This window comes from Eurosta solidaginis, chromosome X (assembly GCF_040869045.1).
Source record: "Eurosta solidaginis isolate ZX-2024a chromosome X, ASM4086904v1, whole genome shotgun sequence".
Taxonomy (NCBI): domain Eukaryota; kingdom Metazoa; phylum Arthropoda; class Insecta; order Diptera; family Tephritidae; genus Eurosta; species Eurosta solidaginis.
The window spans coordinates 5552775-5569275 of record NC_090324.1 but is presented as its reverse complement, the minus strand read 5'-3'; the positions used below and the strand labels follow the sequence as shown (position 1 = coordinate 5569275).

The 16501-nt window shown below is 39.1% G+C and overlaps 1 protein-coding gene and 1 pseudogene across 1 annotated transcript in view; one reads left to right on the top strand and one right to left on the bottom strand.

The window, feature by feature from the left end:
* The window catches only part of Ca-alpha1D (Ca[2+]-channel protein alpha[[1]] subunit D), a 6221746-nt gene that overhangs the window by 1479845 nt on the left and 4725400 nt on the right, over positions 1-16501 (top strand). The gene's annotated exons all lie outside the window — the stretch shown is intronic.
* Positions 1234-8469, bottom strand: LOC137234337 (uncharacterized; annotated as a pseudogene).

The window sequence follows — 16501 nt, the reverse complement described above, 5'->3', positions numbered from 1 at the left end:
GACTTTTATATCATGACGGGGGCAGCGCTCGTATGTGCGTTCTAATTGTTCATAAAAAGTGTCTTTCACCTCATCGTCTTTCTCCTCTGTCGGCGCATGGGCGCAGATGAATGATATATTAAAAAATTTTGCTTTTATTCGAATAGCGGCGAGACGCTCGTCCACAGGCGTGAACGCCAGGACTTGGCGACAAAGTCTCTCTCCCACCACGAATCCGACGCCGAAACTGCGCTTATTCGCATGGCCACTCCAATATATGTCACAATTTTTGATCTTCTTTCTTCCTTGCTTCGTCCAACGCATTTCTTGGATGGCGGTGATGTCAGATTTTGCTTTGACGAGGACATCAACCAGCCGGGCATCTGCACCAATCCCATTCAGGGAGCGGACGTTCCAGGTGCATGCCCTCAATTCATTGTCCTTCAAACGTTTGCCATGGTCGTCATCAATAGAGAGTGTATTTATCCGAGGCTTGTTGTTATATTTCATTGGAGTATGGTTTTACGTGGCGGGTCCCAAGCCCAGCGCACAACCCGCTCAGCGGGGGTGAAAATATTACTTGGCACGTTTATATAGCGAGCCGCTTGCTCCAAGACAGACGCCCGCTTGCAGCCGCACCTAGAGGTGTACAGACGCTGCCGATGCAATCTCCCCCGGCTAGCCCTTAAACCGATTATGTCAGAGTGGCCTAGCCAGGTTGTCGCCTTCTCACATTAGCTCACCGCTAAACGGGTGTTTAGCGGCTACCCAGAGGATACTTGGCCGCAAGCGACCGGCAGTAGTGAGCTGCTTGAACCGCATGCAAAAGAATCGCTCTGGCCATTCCCAGGTGAATGGCGGTCAGAAGCTTTCCCCACTTTCGTGGACTTCTACACACGGCCCCACCCTCCACATATAAGCGAGCTAAAAACATACTATCAGGCGACATTCGAAGAAGAAGCAAGTCCGGAAACAGAAAGAAGAATACGTTCACCCCGTGAGCGTGGTAAGTCAAAAGCGTCCCCAAAGGGGCTTCGGCTTCACCGAAGTTCCCAACGTGGAACAAACGAGACGGCCGACGGCGATGACAATAACACAACACGCACCATCATTAGCATCTTGTAGTATAACCCCGAACCAACATTTCACCGAGATATCCACCGAGGAACACGCAGAGCAACTGGCCGTAGTAAGAGCAACGCCACGCACGTCAACCTCGCAAGCAGTCCAGGTCACGGAAGAAGATCAGACGGATTACAGCACGGTAGCGATACGTGGTTCACTAGCACTCGCCAATTCAGGTGCAAATGGTTCCAAAATCGAACGCGCAGACATAACAACAGTCAACAGGTGGTGGATGGAGACCGGAGTGAGTGGCACACAGCCCAAGCGCAAGCCCCAACCCTGGACAACGGGAGCCAGACGGCGATGAACTACGCCAACCACATAGCCAGCCAATGCTATAACCTGATGACCGAATTCTGTATAACATTTCATTTTAGAACAAGGCCCAGATTGCGAGAGATTACCCCATAAAAACGCAAGCATTGACCGCTACGAGAAATTGAATTTTACAATGGTGACAGTAAGTCACATTGCGGCAGGTGAGGGGAGAGTGTGAGGACCCAAATCCACCGGATTTGGGGCCCACACATTCGAACCCAGATAATCTAAAATTACAAATTATACATCAGTTTTCGAAACACCCTAATGTATAAGACAATGAATTTATATCAGTGCATATAGCATGTAAAACATATAAACCTGAATTATATAAATTGAATTTACACAAATAAAATAATCACTTTTCTGAAACACCCTAATATACACTTATATATTTATTACTTCGCAAAAACATAATTTTCTCTGCCCGCATACGGCAAATATTTTGGTTGGATATTATATTTTGCATAGGGATCAAACGGAAAAAAACTTTGGCTTTGCATTGAGATCGACAAACCTGCTGGAATTCTGAACAACGATGGGAATACAGTGACGCAATAAGCAACACACATAAGCTCCCATTACAAGAGCACCAAAAACATACAAACATACGTATACAGAGATATTGCAACCAAGCACAAAAGGCATTGAAGCGAGCCGTCAAGGCGGACATCGCACAAAGAGGAAACAAAAAAAAATGCAATGTACTAGAAAGACGTCACCTCAGCATACCAACAACAAGGCACAATAAGCAGGCAGCAGGGGGAAATTGAAAGTAACTATGCTAGGTAGGAAGGTTGAACTGGCCGGTCCATGAGGACCTCACGTAGACTGATTGAGTCCGTAGCGTTACCAGAAGTTTGTTTTAACGACCAAACGGAAAAACCCTATCAAAAGCCAGGAACTGTGTTATAAAATAACTCCGTCCTCTTGGCAAATACTAGAAGCTTCCTAGGACTTAAGCCACTTGCTGCTTCTAGATCTGACAGCTGTATCACTCCTTATATCTGGAGTCTTCGCCTGGCAAGTGCAGGGCACGAGCACAGAACGTGCTCGATCGTTTCCTCCTCCAACTCGCACTTCCTACATCTGCTATCACTGACCAAGCCTAATTTAAAGGCATGTGACGCCAGAAGGCAGTGTCCAGTCAGAATACCCGTCATGAGTCTACGGTCCTCTCTTTTTAATGATAGAAACAACTGTGTTAGTTTAAGGTTGTAAGACCTACACATAATCTTCGACACTTTACAGCCCCGCTCTTGAACCCACGCCTTTCCCGCTTGGTCGATCATGTGCACGTCTCGCGTTTGCTTAATCTCGCCCAATCTAATTGGGACATCTACGGAGCAAGCTTCAAGGGATGCGCCCTTTTTAGCTAGTTCGTCCGCTTTTTCATTCCCATCTATTCCCATATGCCCTGGGACCTAATATAGATGTATGCTTCTCCCTGTCCGGATTCTCTCCAGAGGCTGCTTACACTCTAACACGCATTTAGATGCTGTGCTATGCGAGATTATTGCCTTAATTGCTGCTTGACTGTCAATATAAAAGTTAACACGGTTGCAGCTTAAGCTATTCTCTTCCAGGGTTTCTACTGCTTTGGTTACGGCTAATATTTCCGCTTGGAAAACGCTACAGTAATCCGGCAGCCTGTAGGATCTGCTTATTTCCGGATCAGCGCAGTATACCGCAGACCCTACTCCTTCCACTACTTTGGAACCATCGGTGTACACATGTATCGCCTCGTCCGCCATTTGCGCACCCTTGCGCCAACCGTCCATCTCTATTGTGGCCTTAAGATCTCCCTCGAAGCGCAGATAGGGAATCATGTAGTCTATTCGTCTTGCGATTGGTGACGCTATACCACTATGGCCATATGGTCGGCGCTCAAGCTGCCCCGAAGCACCGAGCCTGTTGCGGTCGTTAACGCTTTGTTCTTTGCTACCAGGTCTACAGGTGGGATGTGCAGAGTGGCATACAGTGCAGCCGTCGGGGTTGTTTTCAGGGCTCCCGTAATGCTAAGCATCGATAGTCTGCATACCCCCTATAATTTTTTGAGGTATGTTGTTTTTTGTGTGGCTTTCCACCAAACAAGAACTCCATAGTATAGAATAGGGCTTACAATCGCTGTAAAAACCCAATGAGAAAGAGAGGGCGATAGGCCCCACGTACACCTCAGCATTCTTTTACATGCATAGAGTGCCTTTGAGGCCTTCTTGACCCTCTCCTCCACGTTGAGCTTCCATGACAGCTTACTGTCTAGGATGACTCCTAGATATTTAGAGCAAGGTTTCTCCTGTAAGGTCACCCCTCCTAACTTAGGCCTGGTCCAATTTGGGACCTTGTACCTCTTTGTAAACAAGACCATATCCGTCTTCTCCGCATTGACTTTCAACCCGACATTAGATGCCCAGGTATGAATATCCCGAAGCGCCCGATCCATCAAAGAACTAATCGCTGGAAGGCACTTTCCACTTATGATACTTGCAACGACATCTGCGTAAGCCGTAAGTTTTACGGGTCCCCCATCGAATTGCCTGAGCAGTTGGTTGATGACCAGCGTCCACAGCAGAGGTGATAGCACCCCTTCCTGCGGCGTGCCCCTGTCCACTGATTTCGTGGCCTCGTACAATCCCCATTATGATGTAATCTTTCTGCAATTTAACATGCAGCCGATCCATCTGATTAAGGCAGGATGCAGTTTAATGTAATTAAGACCATCCATAATCGCCCATTTTGCAACATTATTGAAAGCCCCGGCAATGTCCAAGAAGACTCCTAGAGCATACACCTTATATTCCAGGGATTCCTCTATGCTTATTACCACCGTATGTAATGCGGTGTCTACCGACTTACCTTTGGTGTACGCATGCTGTGTTGTGGAGAGCAGCTTTTCATCCACGTTGGACTTTATGTACACATCTATCAGCCTCTCAAAGGTTTTGAGCAGAAATGATGTTAAGCTAATGGGTCTATAGTCTGTAGTATATGCTAACTAACTGGAGATGCGTACCAATGAACTCGCATGCTAGGGGGCAGTCCAAGGGGAATTACTACATATGTAATTTAGAAATAAATACTTATATGCAAGTAGATAATTGAATATATAAGTAGAATTAGACCGTTAAACGTTAGATACCTTATGTAAATACATATAATAAGTAAGATTTATTGTTGCAGGATAACTGTCAACGTGGACAAGTATAAAAGGGCGACAAATTTTGCGAATTTGAATAGTAGCTAGCTAGGTATAGTAGCCTGCTAACGCCTTGTTTAGCGGTGAACGGGACTCCTGGGATTTTTTCATTTCACGAGTTCTTTATTTTAGTAACTTTAGGGGTTTTTCCAACCCCATCGTTAGAGGGATTGTGGTGGTTTTTCCACCTCCGCAACCTTCAGGAAGAGCAGGATATCTTTAAGTCTTATACTCGGTGGGGGTTTTACCAACTCCACCGACTGGGAGGAAGTGGTGGTTTTCCACCCCCCGCCTTCTTTACGATTAGGTTGAGATTTTAGTTTAAGCGTAGTCCCGGTGGGGGTTTTCCCAACCCCATCGGCGTAGAACCGACGGTGGTTTCCCACCTCCGTCGCCGTAACTTTAAGGGTAGTTTTGAAATTGATTTGATTTAAGAGTTTATAACGTTTTAAACAACAAACAGGATCTTTCTCTTTAAAAGGAGACGATAGGGATTCTTCTCTCTTCCCACAGGGATCCTGGACGGACTGAGCATACCCCGGCATAAGGAAAAGTCCGTCACACTTTCAGTCTTATTTTGTAGGTGGAAGATTTTAATGTATCTAAGTACCTCTTCAGGCATTTTACTCCATATCGCATGGGGATTAAGAGTCACACCACCTAGATAGGAGAGTCTCTGCCTTGCCAGAGCGACGAATTCGTAGAGAATGTGAACCGGCGTTTCATCCTCCAGCTCATAGATACGACAACTTTGAGTGCGGATAGATTTAACTTACTTAGGTGATATCGTACACCACAGTGTCCCATATAGTGCTCAGAGAGAGTTCGTAGGTCCTCCCTACTTATATTAATGGGTTTGGCTGATAATTTCGTTGCCGGAAGTATAAACTGTGTGGCCTGTCTTTGCCCTGGGTAGTCTGAATTGTTTTGTATCCCAGTTATGGTTTCCCTGGTGTGTGCTTTTGTGGGTCAACAAAAGGGCTCTGGACCATAGAATGCTGCTGTAGCACCCTGCTTTGCCAGGTAATCTGCCTGTTCATTACCTTCAGGTCACTGATGTCCGGAAACTTATCCTAAAAAAACGGTTAGATGTAATTGTGTAGGATTACAAGGCACGCATGACCGCCTGGCCCTCCGACATAATGTAGATGCTCTTCGAGGATAAGCCTGTCCGTAGGCATTCTCTACCGCAAACTTCTATTGCATGGATTTCTGCCTGAAATATGGTGGGGTAGCATCCCACTGGTATCGATTTATTGAAGTTCGGCCCACAAATGCCAGCTACCGTTCTATTGCATGGATTTCTGCCTGAAATATGGTGGGGTAGCATCCCACTGGTATCGATTTCTTGAAGTTCGGCCCACAAATGCCAGCTACCGTTCTTCCGTCATCGAATTTCGATCCATCCGTGAACCAGACCTCTAAGTCAGGATCACTATAAGGATTCCCCGTTTCCCAGTGGGTTGATTCCACAATGGACACTTCAAAGTTCCGTGAGATTGTGAGCTTAGACATTACGTCACCCAGTTGTAATATGGGATTTCCTATGAATTTTCTTTCATATGCCCTATTATGTTTCAGCTCTAACTCCGAAATATTTTGAAGTCTTAGTGCGTCTAGTGTTGCCTCTTTCTCTATCAGAATAGCGAAGGGAGGTATTCCTATGCACTATTTGCATCAGCAGGGGACGTTAGGCCAAAAAAACTAGTCGATGCAGTTTGCTTAGTTTTGCTGTGGCCGTTCTTTGCGTGACTTTCTGCCATCAAACTAGGGAAGCATAGATGACTATTGGCTTTTCAACAGTTTTAGATGTCCACTGTACAATTTTTGGAGATATCCCCCATGTTTAGAAGTAGATCGAGTACAGGCGAAGAAAGTTTTTGTGGTTTTGTTTAGGATAGCATCAAAATGATCCAGTGTGACTATAGGTATGTTGCCTCCATTGAGAATTTTATTTCAGTTCCACCCAGTGTTTCACCCAGGGATGGTTCTAGAATGGATGGTCTCCTTCTATGGGTGAAAGGCACAAGGACAGTTTTGTTAGGATTTATAGATAGTCCTTTGGTATCGCACCACCTCTCTATGATGCGAAGGGCTTGTTCCATTCGATCTGATATTGTTTCTTCATGCACCCCTGTGATGCAGATAACTAGGTCATCTGCATACCCTTGTGTGTCAAATCCCTTGGTTATCAGTAACTGAAGGAGGCCATCTATGACCAGGGTCCACAGGAGAAGGGGAGAACACATCCCCTTGTAGGCATCCTCTTATGACCGCAATTGATTCAGTTGTCCCTCCCAGTTCCAAATGGATTTTTTTACTCTTTAATATGACCAGTACTCATCGAATAATCATAGGGCTTTTGTCCTTGTTAATCATAGCTTGTTCGATAGCTTGATGTGCTGAGGGCTATAATTTTGGATTCTAGAGTGTCCAATTATCATTAAAAATGTCTCTTACAGCTGAATTCAGTAAGTCGTCTCTAGTCACTATTAGAGACTACTTGGGGGAAAATAACTTTTAAGAAAATTTGCCATTCTGTAAACTGTCTCGCGTCTCCAGCCTCACAAAAGCAATCACTAATTTGTGAGCAGGGCCGGAGCAGATCATAAACACAAAAATTTCAGAAAAAGTATGAAAATTATTTGCGAAAAACGCTTTAAATATGTTGTTTTATTCCTCAAATTAAAATAAGCGCAGCTGAGATTCGAACCTACACACTTTAGGACTTTCTATACAAAATTGTGAACGGCGTATATGCAAGCTCAGCCACAATACCACCCATCGTTACCCAGTAACAAAAGGTAATAGATAGGAAATGAGTTGTTAATAGCCAAAGTGAAGGTCTTACTGCTGAATTTTAACACAGCGATGTCCTACGAAATTCATACCTGAAAAACACGCTTACCCGTGAATATTTACCAGTCAATTATATGAATTATCAACTCACATACTTGGGTAAATGATTTGATCAGCTGTACGCCTTACCGACTCACATACTTGGGCAAATGAATTGATCAGCTGTTCACCTTACAGACTCCATACTTGGGTAAATGATTTGATCAGCTGTACCCCTTACCGACTCACACACTTGGGCAAATGAATTGATGAGCTGTTCCCCTTACAGACTCACTTGGCTATATGAAAGAACTAAAGAGGATTTAATGCAACTATTTTATAGTTTTACACTTTTTTATTCATTAGTTCGCAAATATTAACATTGGAGGAAAAATACAAAAATTCAATTCGTAACATAAAAAGTATATATATTTTTTGATGATTTTTGCATTCACTTCTATTTCGTTAGTTTTTTTTCTGCTGCCTCTTCAAGGACGATTCTTTCCCACCGTGAAGGCTCTTTTGAGCTCCAAAATTTCCTCTAGTGTAGCCCTCCACTTGTATTGCTTCTGAAATGAAAAATACATAAAATTGTTTTATATTAAAGATTTATTTAATAAATAATAAAACTTACCATATATTTCATCATTTAGAGACTCAAATTTCTTAAATTCAACCTTTTCGTGCAATCCATCATAATTTAGTTGTACCATAACTTTATCGCTGCGTATTTTTGTCATATCCTTTACAACTCCAATCGGTCCAATTATTTTTTTTATAATAAAAACCTTAAAAAAATTAAATTAATTAAATTTTGATGATAATGTTAAAAAAAATTATGCTGGTGCGACTTTAGACTTACGTACCTATGCATCCTTGTTTTTAGATACATCATCTTCAATTTCATTGAGGTGAGATACGTTGCAAAGCGGAAACTTTATATGATGTATTATAATTAATATTTCATTTGTTTCGGTGCTTAATAAACGTCTTTGGTGACGTTTGCTATACATATGTACTTATTAGTTTTATTCACTTCAGACCCGACCGCTTTAAACTGATGTTTAATATTTACTAAAAGCAAAATAAAAACGAAATTTTCGTGGCAGCAACTTTTGCCGTCGCGACGGGATAACTGTAGTAGTTTATTGCAACGGTAAATATATGCATGCATGTAAATATTTATGTTTGTTTGTACGTAGTTGCAGCTTCTATTTCTTAGAAAATTTAGTACTGAAGAGATCGCATACCCATGGCAGTGAGTCGTTCAGTTGAGCGAATAACTTTGATATAAATACTTTTGTTGAAAATTACAACAAGGATTTTAAAACGAAGTTTATTTCATCTCTCACCCCGCAACCTATTACCAACTCGCTTACCTTTTTCAGATCTGAATTCTTTTGGTACTCAATATGTACTCATAAGTACTCTCGATTTACTTCGAAAACATTTATCTATTTGACCGAATGCTTAGCGGTCTTATTAAAGAGGCTATAAAGAGATCTTAAGAAAAACTCTATGTTAGCTAGTATTCATCGTGTCAAAGTTAATTAAATGTTATATAAAAAAATATATATAACAAAAACTTTAAATCTTTTCATTTTATTTATTCGTTCGCGTGCACACTTTTAAACCCGTGAACGAGATAAAAACAGAGTAAAATAAAAGATAAAATATTTTAAAATGTTAGCTTCGAACTTTCAAACAAAAAACTTTTGAAAAGTAATGTGCTGAAAAAAAAACCATTGTATAAAAAATTATACAAAGAAACCAAAATCGTACTTGTTAAAGACGTACGTACATACATAAGTGATGTGGCAATTTAAATGGTGTAAATGAGAAAAATTCAAGTTTAAATTCTGTCATCGCGGCATCTAATTAAAATTGTAATAACTTTATTCAGGCTGCTAAGTGGAAGTACAATTTTTTAAAATCCAGTAAAGGCCTAAACATAAAGAAAAAGACAACCTTGCAAAAATCGCGAGTACTCCATGCATGCATGTATGGAGTACTCGCTATGGACCAACCGAGTGTTCCAAAATTAACCACAATTCATACAAAAAATATGGTCCAATTAACACTGCGATGTCCTAGGACGGGACCATATACTCCAGCTCCGCATTATATCAGAGTAATCCATGGAGTACCCACAGTCCAATAAACATCGTGTAGTGATTACAATCGTTAAAAACGAGCAATGATCTGCTTACAATATGTTCGTGTAGAAATATGAGTTGGTCCTTTGCTTCATTACAGTGGAGTACAATGGTAAGTACTCCAGTGGACCACATGATCCAACGATTTTTGCAGGGGAAAAAAATGACTGCATAAAAAGGAGTAATTAGAAAAGTGCCATACAATCTGTGTTGCGAGTAAAAACTCAAATTATTGCGACTGTACATATATACATACATATATTGCGGCGGAAATCATACAAAATAAAATACCGCAATTTCATCTAAAATTCAAAAATACAAAAACAAAAAATTGCTTAAAAAGTGCATTTCGTCTTCAATACGAGAAATCGTAACAGTTAGGTAGTATACATATCCAAAGTACGAATATCGTATTGTATTCTCATAACAAAAAATATACAAATGTACCTAACCATTGTTACCACTAAACTTGAGCTGCTAACAAAAAAAAAAAAGAAAAGCTTTAACTGAAACGATGAACATAAGCTGTTAAAATAACAGAAACTGTAACCGAAGCAACCAGTGTTAAATATAATTTTGTCCATACACTTTGTATGTTGCTATACTGAACATAATCAATTGAGACTTTTGATCAACATAAATTTAAAAAACACAATCAACTGAGCAAAAAGAAAGATATTAAAAAACATCTAACAAATTAAATACTTAAATAAAATCAAACAAATAAACAGAAAAACCAAGTAAAAATCATAAAATGGCATTAAGCTTTGCAGAGGCATTAAGAGAACCCAGAAGTGTACCATTTTTTGACGGGAAAAGTGAGTATACACAAATCACTATTTGAGAGATGTCGCAACAATATTGTCGCTTAAAAATGACGGAGAAAAATACATTATACCCAAAGTTCTGTGCAACAAACTGAAAGGGCGAGCATTGCACTTAATCCAGCAACTTTGTGAGCCGAGTTTTGATGACATCCTAAACAAATTGAAGGAAGAATTTGGTATGAAAACAACTTTTTTAAATTTAAGTAATGAGGCGATGAATATTAGGGCCATAGATGTTAAAGATTTACATAGTAAGCTCGGATCTATTTTATTGTCAATGAACACTAAATATTATTTGGAAGGAGAAAATGACATTTTGTATACAACATATAATAATTCAACATTTTAATAGAGGCAACTCAAATAGCTCTGGTAATTTTATAACACACACCCTGGTGCTAATCAAAACTATGAAAATGTTAATAATTACCGTAATAATTCTTCTGGCAACTTTAGCAATGGTTATGTTAAGTATGTCCAAACTAATCCTCATTTTAATAGTAACGGTTATGGTAGAGGTAACGCTAGTAAAAATACCCGCAAATTTAATGACCAAAGAAACTATAGAAACGTAAATAATTCTGGTAGGTTTAATAATAATACGAGATATAACCAACAATTACCTGTTGTGCCAATGGAAGTGGACAATATCAAAAAATACGGAAATTTTCAGCTTTCTCCTCTTCACCCAACTTACCCCTAATAGATTTAACAATTAATAATACTGTGGTTAGGTGGTTGGTAGATACCGGATCAGCAACCACATTGAGAGATTTTGAGATATTTAAAAACTGTCGTCATCGCAGAACTTTAGAAAAACCTATCCTATTAAAAACACTTCGTCAATATACCTTTGGAGTTTGCCATTAATAAAGGAGAGACTATGTCCATTAAATTATTAAAATCTATATATATAAAAAGAAGTGTACATTTTGATTGTCACTCCATAACTCGAGAACGGATAGAAAGATTGCCATGAAATTTTTAGGAAAGATACAGGAAGGAGAGATGATGGTTAGTTGATTTTGAAATCCCAAATCGGTTTAGCCATTCTTGAGTTATGATTTTTTTAGAAAAAGTAAAGAAAGAGTAAGTTTTATGCCGCTGGGTGACTAGGGTCTCGAGATATAGGCCAAAACGTGGACCCGGATACACCTAGAATGTGTTTTTAAATTATGGATATCAAATTGAAGCTGTTGATGTGTGCTTTAGTACAGAGTAAGTTTTATGCCGCTGGGTGACTAGGGTCTCGAGATATAGGCCAAAACAGGGAGCCGGATACCCCAAGAATGTGTGTGTATTATGGATATCAAATGAAAGCTGTTGCTGAGAGCTTTAAAGTAATTTTCATTTTGATATTCGATTTAGTCGCATCAACCTGGGAAAACTGATAAATATGCATGCGAAGCCGAAATAAAGAAATGAATTAATAATACCCACAAACCTATTTACGTACGTCCTATTCGATTTGCCTGAAATTTGGTATATAAATTTGCCTATATTAATATTTACGATGCTTTTTTCCGGGAAGTAGACCAGAGACGGACTGGGACTGTGATTAGGACTAGGACTGGGACTGAGGCTGAGACTGAGACTCGGAGTGGGACTGGGACTGAGACTCGGAATGGGACTGGAACAAAATAAGTACCACCAAGAATGAGAAAAACTTGAGAGAAGAGAAAAGAGAGAAGGAAAAGACTGAGAAAGAGATAGAATGAGACGAAGATGTTGATAGATGAAGGGAAAAATACGGAGGGAGGAGTGAATACAAAGATTAGGAAAAAGTGTAGAGGGGCGAGGGCAGAGTTAGACGGAAAAAGCTTATTAAAATGTATGCAGATAGACCAAAAATTTAGGGCAGAATGATGTCTGCCGGTTCTGCTAGTTTACTAATAAACCTTTCCAATTCATACTTGGCTTAAATATTCTTATCCCTTTAAAAATCAAAATTGATTTTTTATTAAAAGTCATTAACGTCAACAATAAAATGATACATTTCATTGATAATTGCACTAACACATACTTAGCCAATGATAAGGATTTCTACGCTTATTGCTCTCAGACAGACACTTAGCCGGATAATTTTGCATTTGATATTAGCTTTAATACAGATGCCTTAATTAAAAAATATTTGAACGTTGAATATCTCAGAGGTAAGGAAAATAATGTAGCCGACTTTCTTAGTCGACAACAAATACATAATGAGGAAAACCTAGATATAAAGTCCTTGTTTGAGAACTCTATAGATACGGTGTATTCAGCACTCGAAAATCAAAATGACCATTTTCTTATTTCAGATTCAATTGTCAACGAATATACTACTCAAATTCGACTAGTTCATAAAAAGAACATAGCGAGCGAAGGTTTATATAATAAATACCTTTTAATATATATAGAAGAATGCGATGTAAGTAATAACACTTATTTATGTGATTTATTTAGAAGACACATAAAGAAAGGAACAATAGGAATTCATTCAGAATTACCCGATAACCTTTACAACGTAGTTCAAGAAAAATTAATAACTTTATTTTCAAATGACAGTAATATTAAATTTACTAAATGCAGTTATAAAGCTTTAGATGTCAGGAGTGATGAAGAAATGTTAGAAATAGTAGATGAAGTTCGCATTGAAAGTAACCATAGAGGTATCTTAGAAAATTATGAGCAAATGAAGTTGAAATATTTTTACCCAAATTTAAAAAAGATAATAAACAGATTTATTAACAGTTGCGATATATGCAATGAGAGTAAATATGCTAGAAAACCATTGAAAAAACTATTTAATCATACAGAGACTCCTGGCAGTCCCAATGAAATAGTGCACACCGACATATCTTATTGCTTTTTGACCACGATTGATATATTCACCAAGTTAGCATCTGTACATAAATTACCAGACAGGAACATGGTCACCATAAAAATCAAACTACAAGAAAGATTTGCATGGTTAGGAAAACCCAAAAAACTAATAATGGATAATGAGTTTAACAACGCGTCTATACTTTTATTTTGCCGGAAAATGATATTATTCCTCATTTTACTACGCCAAATAGTCACACCTGCAATGCAGATGTTGAAAGACTGCGTTCCACATTACTAGAACATATACGCATTTTAAAAAATACGCAAAACACATTGGAAATAGAAGAAGATGTGGTTAAAGCTATTGGCTTCTATAATAATTCGGTACACAGTTCAACTAATGTAAAACCTATAGATTTTATTAACAGAAATGATATTGATTTTGAGAAAATAAAAAGTTATACCTATGAAAAGTATTGGAAACCTGGCAATCCTATGAAATGCATCCCTGTAAAATGCATATATGTACAACAACTATGTTTTTCAAATTTTCAACGTTGAGTTCAGTTCTAAAATAAACTTCGTACTAGTAACAACGTGTTTTATATTTATTCCGAACTTCGCTGTAAGTATACGCGCAACAGGTTATGGGCCCAGAGCCTTGTCGGGATAATATTTAAAACGTTTGGAAGTTATCGCGTGTGTCGCAAAAGAGACTTGAATAGAACTGTGTGAAAAATAAAAAATAAAATGAGTTCGCTGTATCAAATAGAAAAGTTGGGCGACGCCAACTATGATACGTGGTGTATACAGATGCAGTGCATCCTCGTGCATTCGGACATTTGGAGTGTAGTGAGTGGCGAATTTGTGAAGCCAGACGATGCCACGTTAGAAGCCAAATGAAAGAGCGAAAATGAAAAGGCTTTAGCTATGATTATATTGTGTTTGAAGCCATCGCAGTTGGGCTATGTGAAGAATTGTACCAATGCTTTAGATGCTTGGCAAAAATTAAAAAGTGTATAAAAGTCAAGCGGTTCGCAAAGTTACATTGTATAAAAAGTTATTAAGCCTGAATATGTGTGAAAATATAACAATGGCAAAGCATATTCAAGAGTTTGTGTGCATTTCTGAGAAATTGGCAGAATTGGATATTAAATTAAACGAAGAAATTTTAGTGATAATTTTGTTGTCAAGTTTGCCACGAAGTTTCGAGAACTTCGTGATCGCAATGGAGACGCGTGACAGTTTCCCCACCTTCGAAGTTCTAAAAATTAAATTGCTAGAAGAGTACGATCGTCAAGTACAGTCAGAGGGGCAGCATAAAAGTGTGACAAGCCAAGAAGTGTTTCTAGCGACTTCGAAAGGGGAAGGTAAAAATCAAAATAGACAATTCAACGGAAAATGCTTTAATTGTGGTAAGCGTGGACATATAGCGTCAAAATGTAAAGCACCGAAAAAAGACAAGCAGAGTGAGAAGAGTGAGCAGTGTTCGTTCGCGACGCTGGCAGCAGCCGATGTCTCAAGCATCAAACGTTCGTCGTGGTGTCTTGATAGTGGTGCGTCGACTCACATATGCAGTGAGAGAAGTATATTTATATCTCTTAAAGAGAGCAAAGAGAAAGTGATGTTGGCATCAGAAAAGTACTTAGAAGCTACAGGTGTAGGAAGTGTTTTGATTAAATCAAATTGTAACATTGTTTTAAGAGACGTATTATTTGTACCAACAATGGTAGGCAATTTCATTTCAATCGGCAAAGCCATAAGCAATGGTGTGCGTGTAAATTTTGATAAACAATGCGCGATTATAAGAAATGAAAATGGAAATATTGTGCTAAGAGCAGAGAAGAGAAATAACTTGTATATATTTGAAAGCGAAATGTACAAAAGTGTTTCAGTGCAGTAGAAGAAAATGCAATGATGTGGCATAAACGATATGGCCATCTAAATTTTCAGAGCTGTGTAGCAAGAGAATTGTTAATGGTTTAGAGCTAAAAACACTACCTAAAGACATAAATTGTGACGTATGTATGAGAGCAAAAATATGTGTAAAGTCGTTTCCGAAGGTTAGCGATAATCGCAGAATTTGTTAGATGTGGTACACTTAGATGTGTGTGGGCCTATGCCAAAATTGTCACTTGGTGGAGCGCGTTACTTCGCGACGTTTATGGGTGACAAATCTGGGCGAATGTATGTGTATTTTCTCAAAACGAAAGACGAAGTGTTTGAGAAATTTAAATTATTTAAAAGCTTAGCAGAATGCCAAACAGAGAGAAAAATAAAAGTGCTAAGAACTGATAATGGCAAAGAGTATGTGAATCGCGAATTTGATAATTTTCTAAATGAGTGCGGCATCCAGAGGCAATTGACTGTTCCTTATACGCCTCAGCAAAACGGTGTCGCAGAGCGAGCTAATAGGACAATAGTAGAGATGGCTCGTAGTATGTTAGTAGCAGCAGGTCTCAGTGAAAATTTGTGGGCAGAAGCTATTGCTACTGCAGTGTATTTGCGAAATCGATCGGTAACCAAACAATTAGTAAACAAAACTCCATACGAGGTGTGGACAGGCAACAAGCCGAATGTTAGTCATTTAAGGGAGTTTGGTTCAAAAGTAATTGGGTTAGACAAGAGTCAACAGAATAAATTTAGAGAGCGGGGAAAAGAGTATATTTTTGTAGGCTACTCTTTAACATCAAAACCGTATAGACTGTATGACTGCGAAGAAAGAAGAATAGTTGAGAAACGCGATGTGATGTTCGATGAAAAGGTATTAGTTAGAATGAAAGCGAAAGAGACAGAAATGGTAACAATTGACACAATATGAAATAAGAAGCAAATTACAACAAACATCAAGTGAAATCGACAACAAAGTTCGTATTGAGGAGAAGCAATACGAAACAGCATCGGAAGCAGAGAGCGACGTTAGCAACGAAGAAGCAGGAGTGCAATGCGACGAAGGCTGCGTAAATGAATGTTTGACTGAACGAAGAGGAAGGGGAAGACCGAAACGTATACATACTGGTAATGTTGGTCGTCCGCGTAAAGAGTACCATGTTGTTAATTTTGCAAACGATAATCGTGTTAAAATACCGCTGAGCGTAAGAGAAGCATTGTCTAGCGAAAGTAGTGAACGCTGGCAAGAAGCAATGAAAAAAGAGTATGACTCTTTAATGAAAAACAACACATGGGTGCTAGTTGATTTACCTAGTGGTAAGAAAAAAATTGGTTGCAAATGGGTATTCAATTTAAAAAGAGATCAG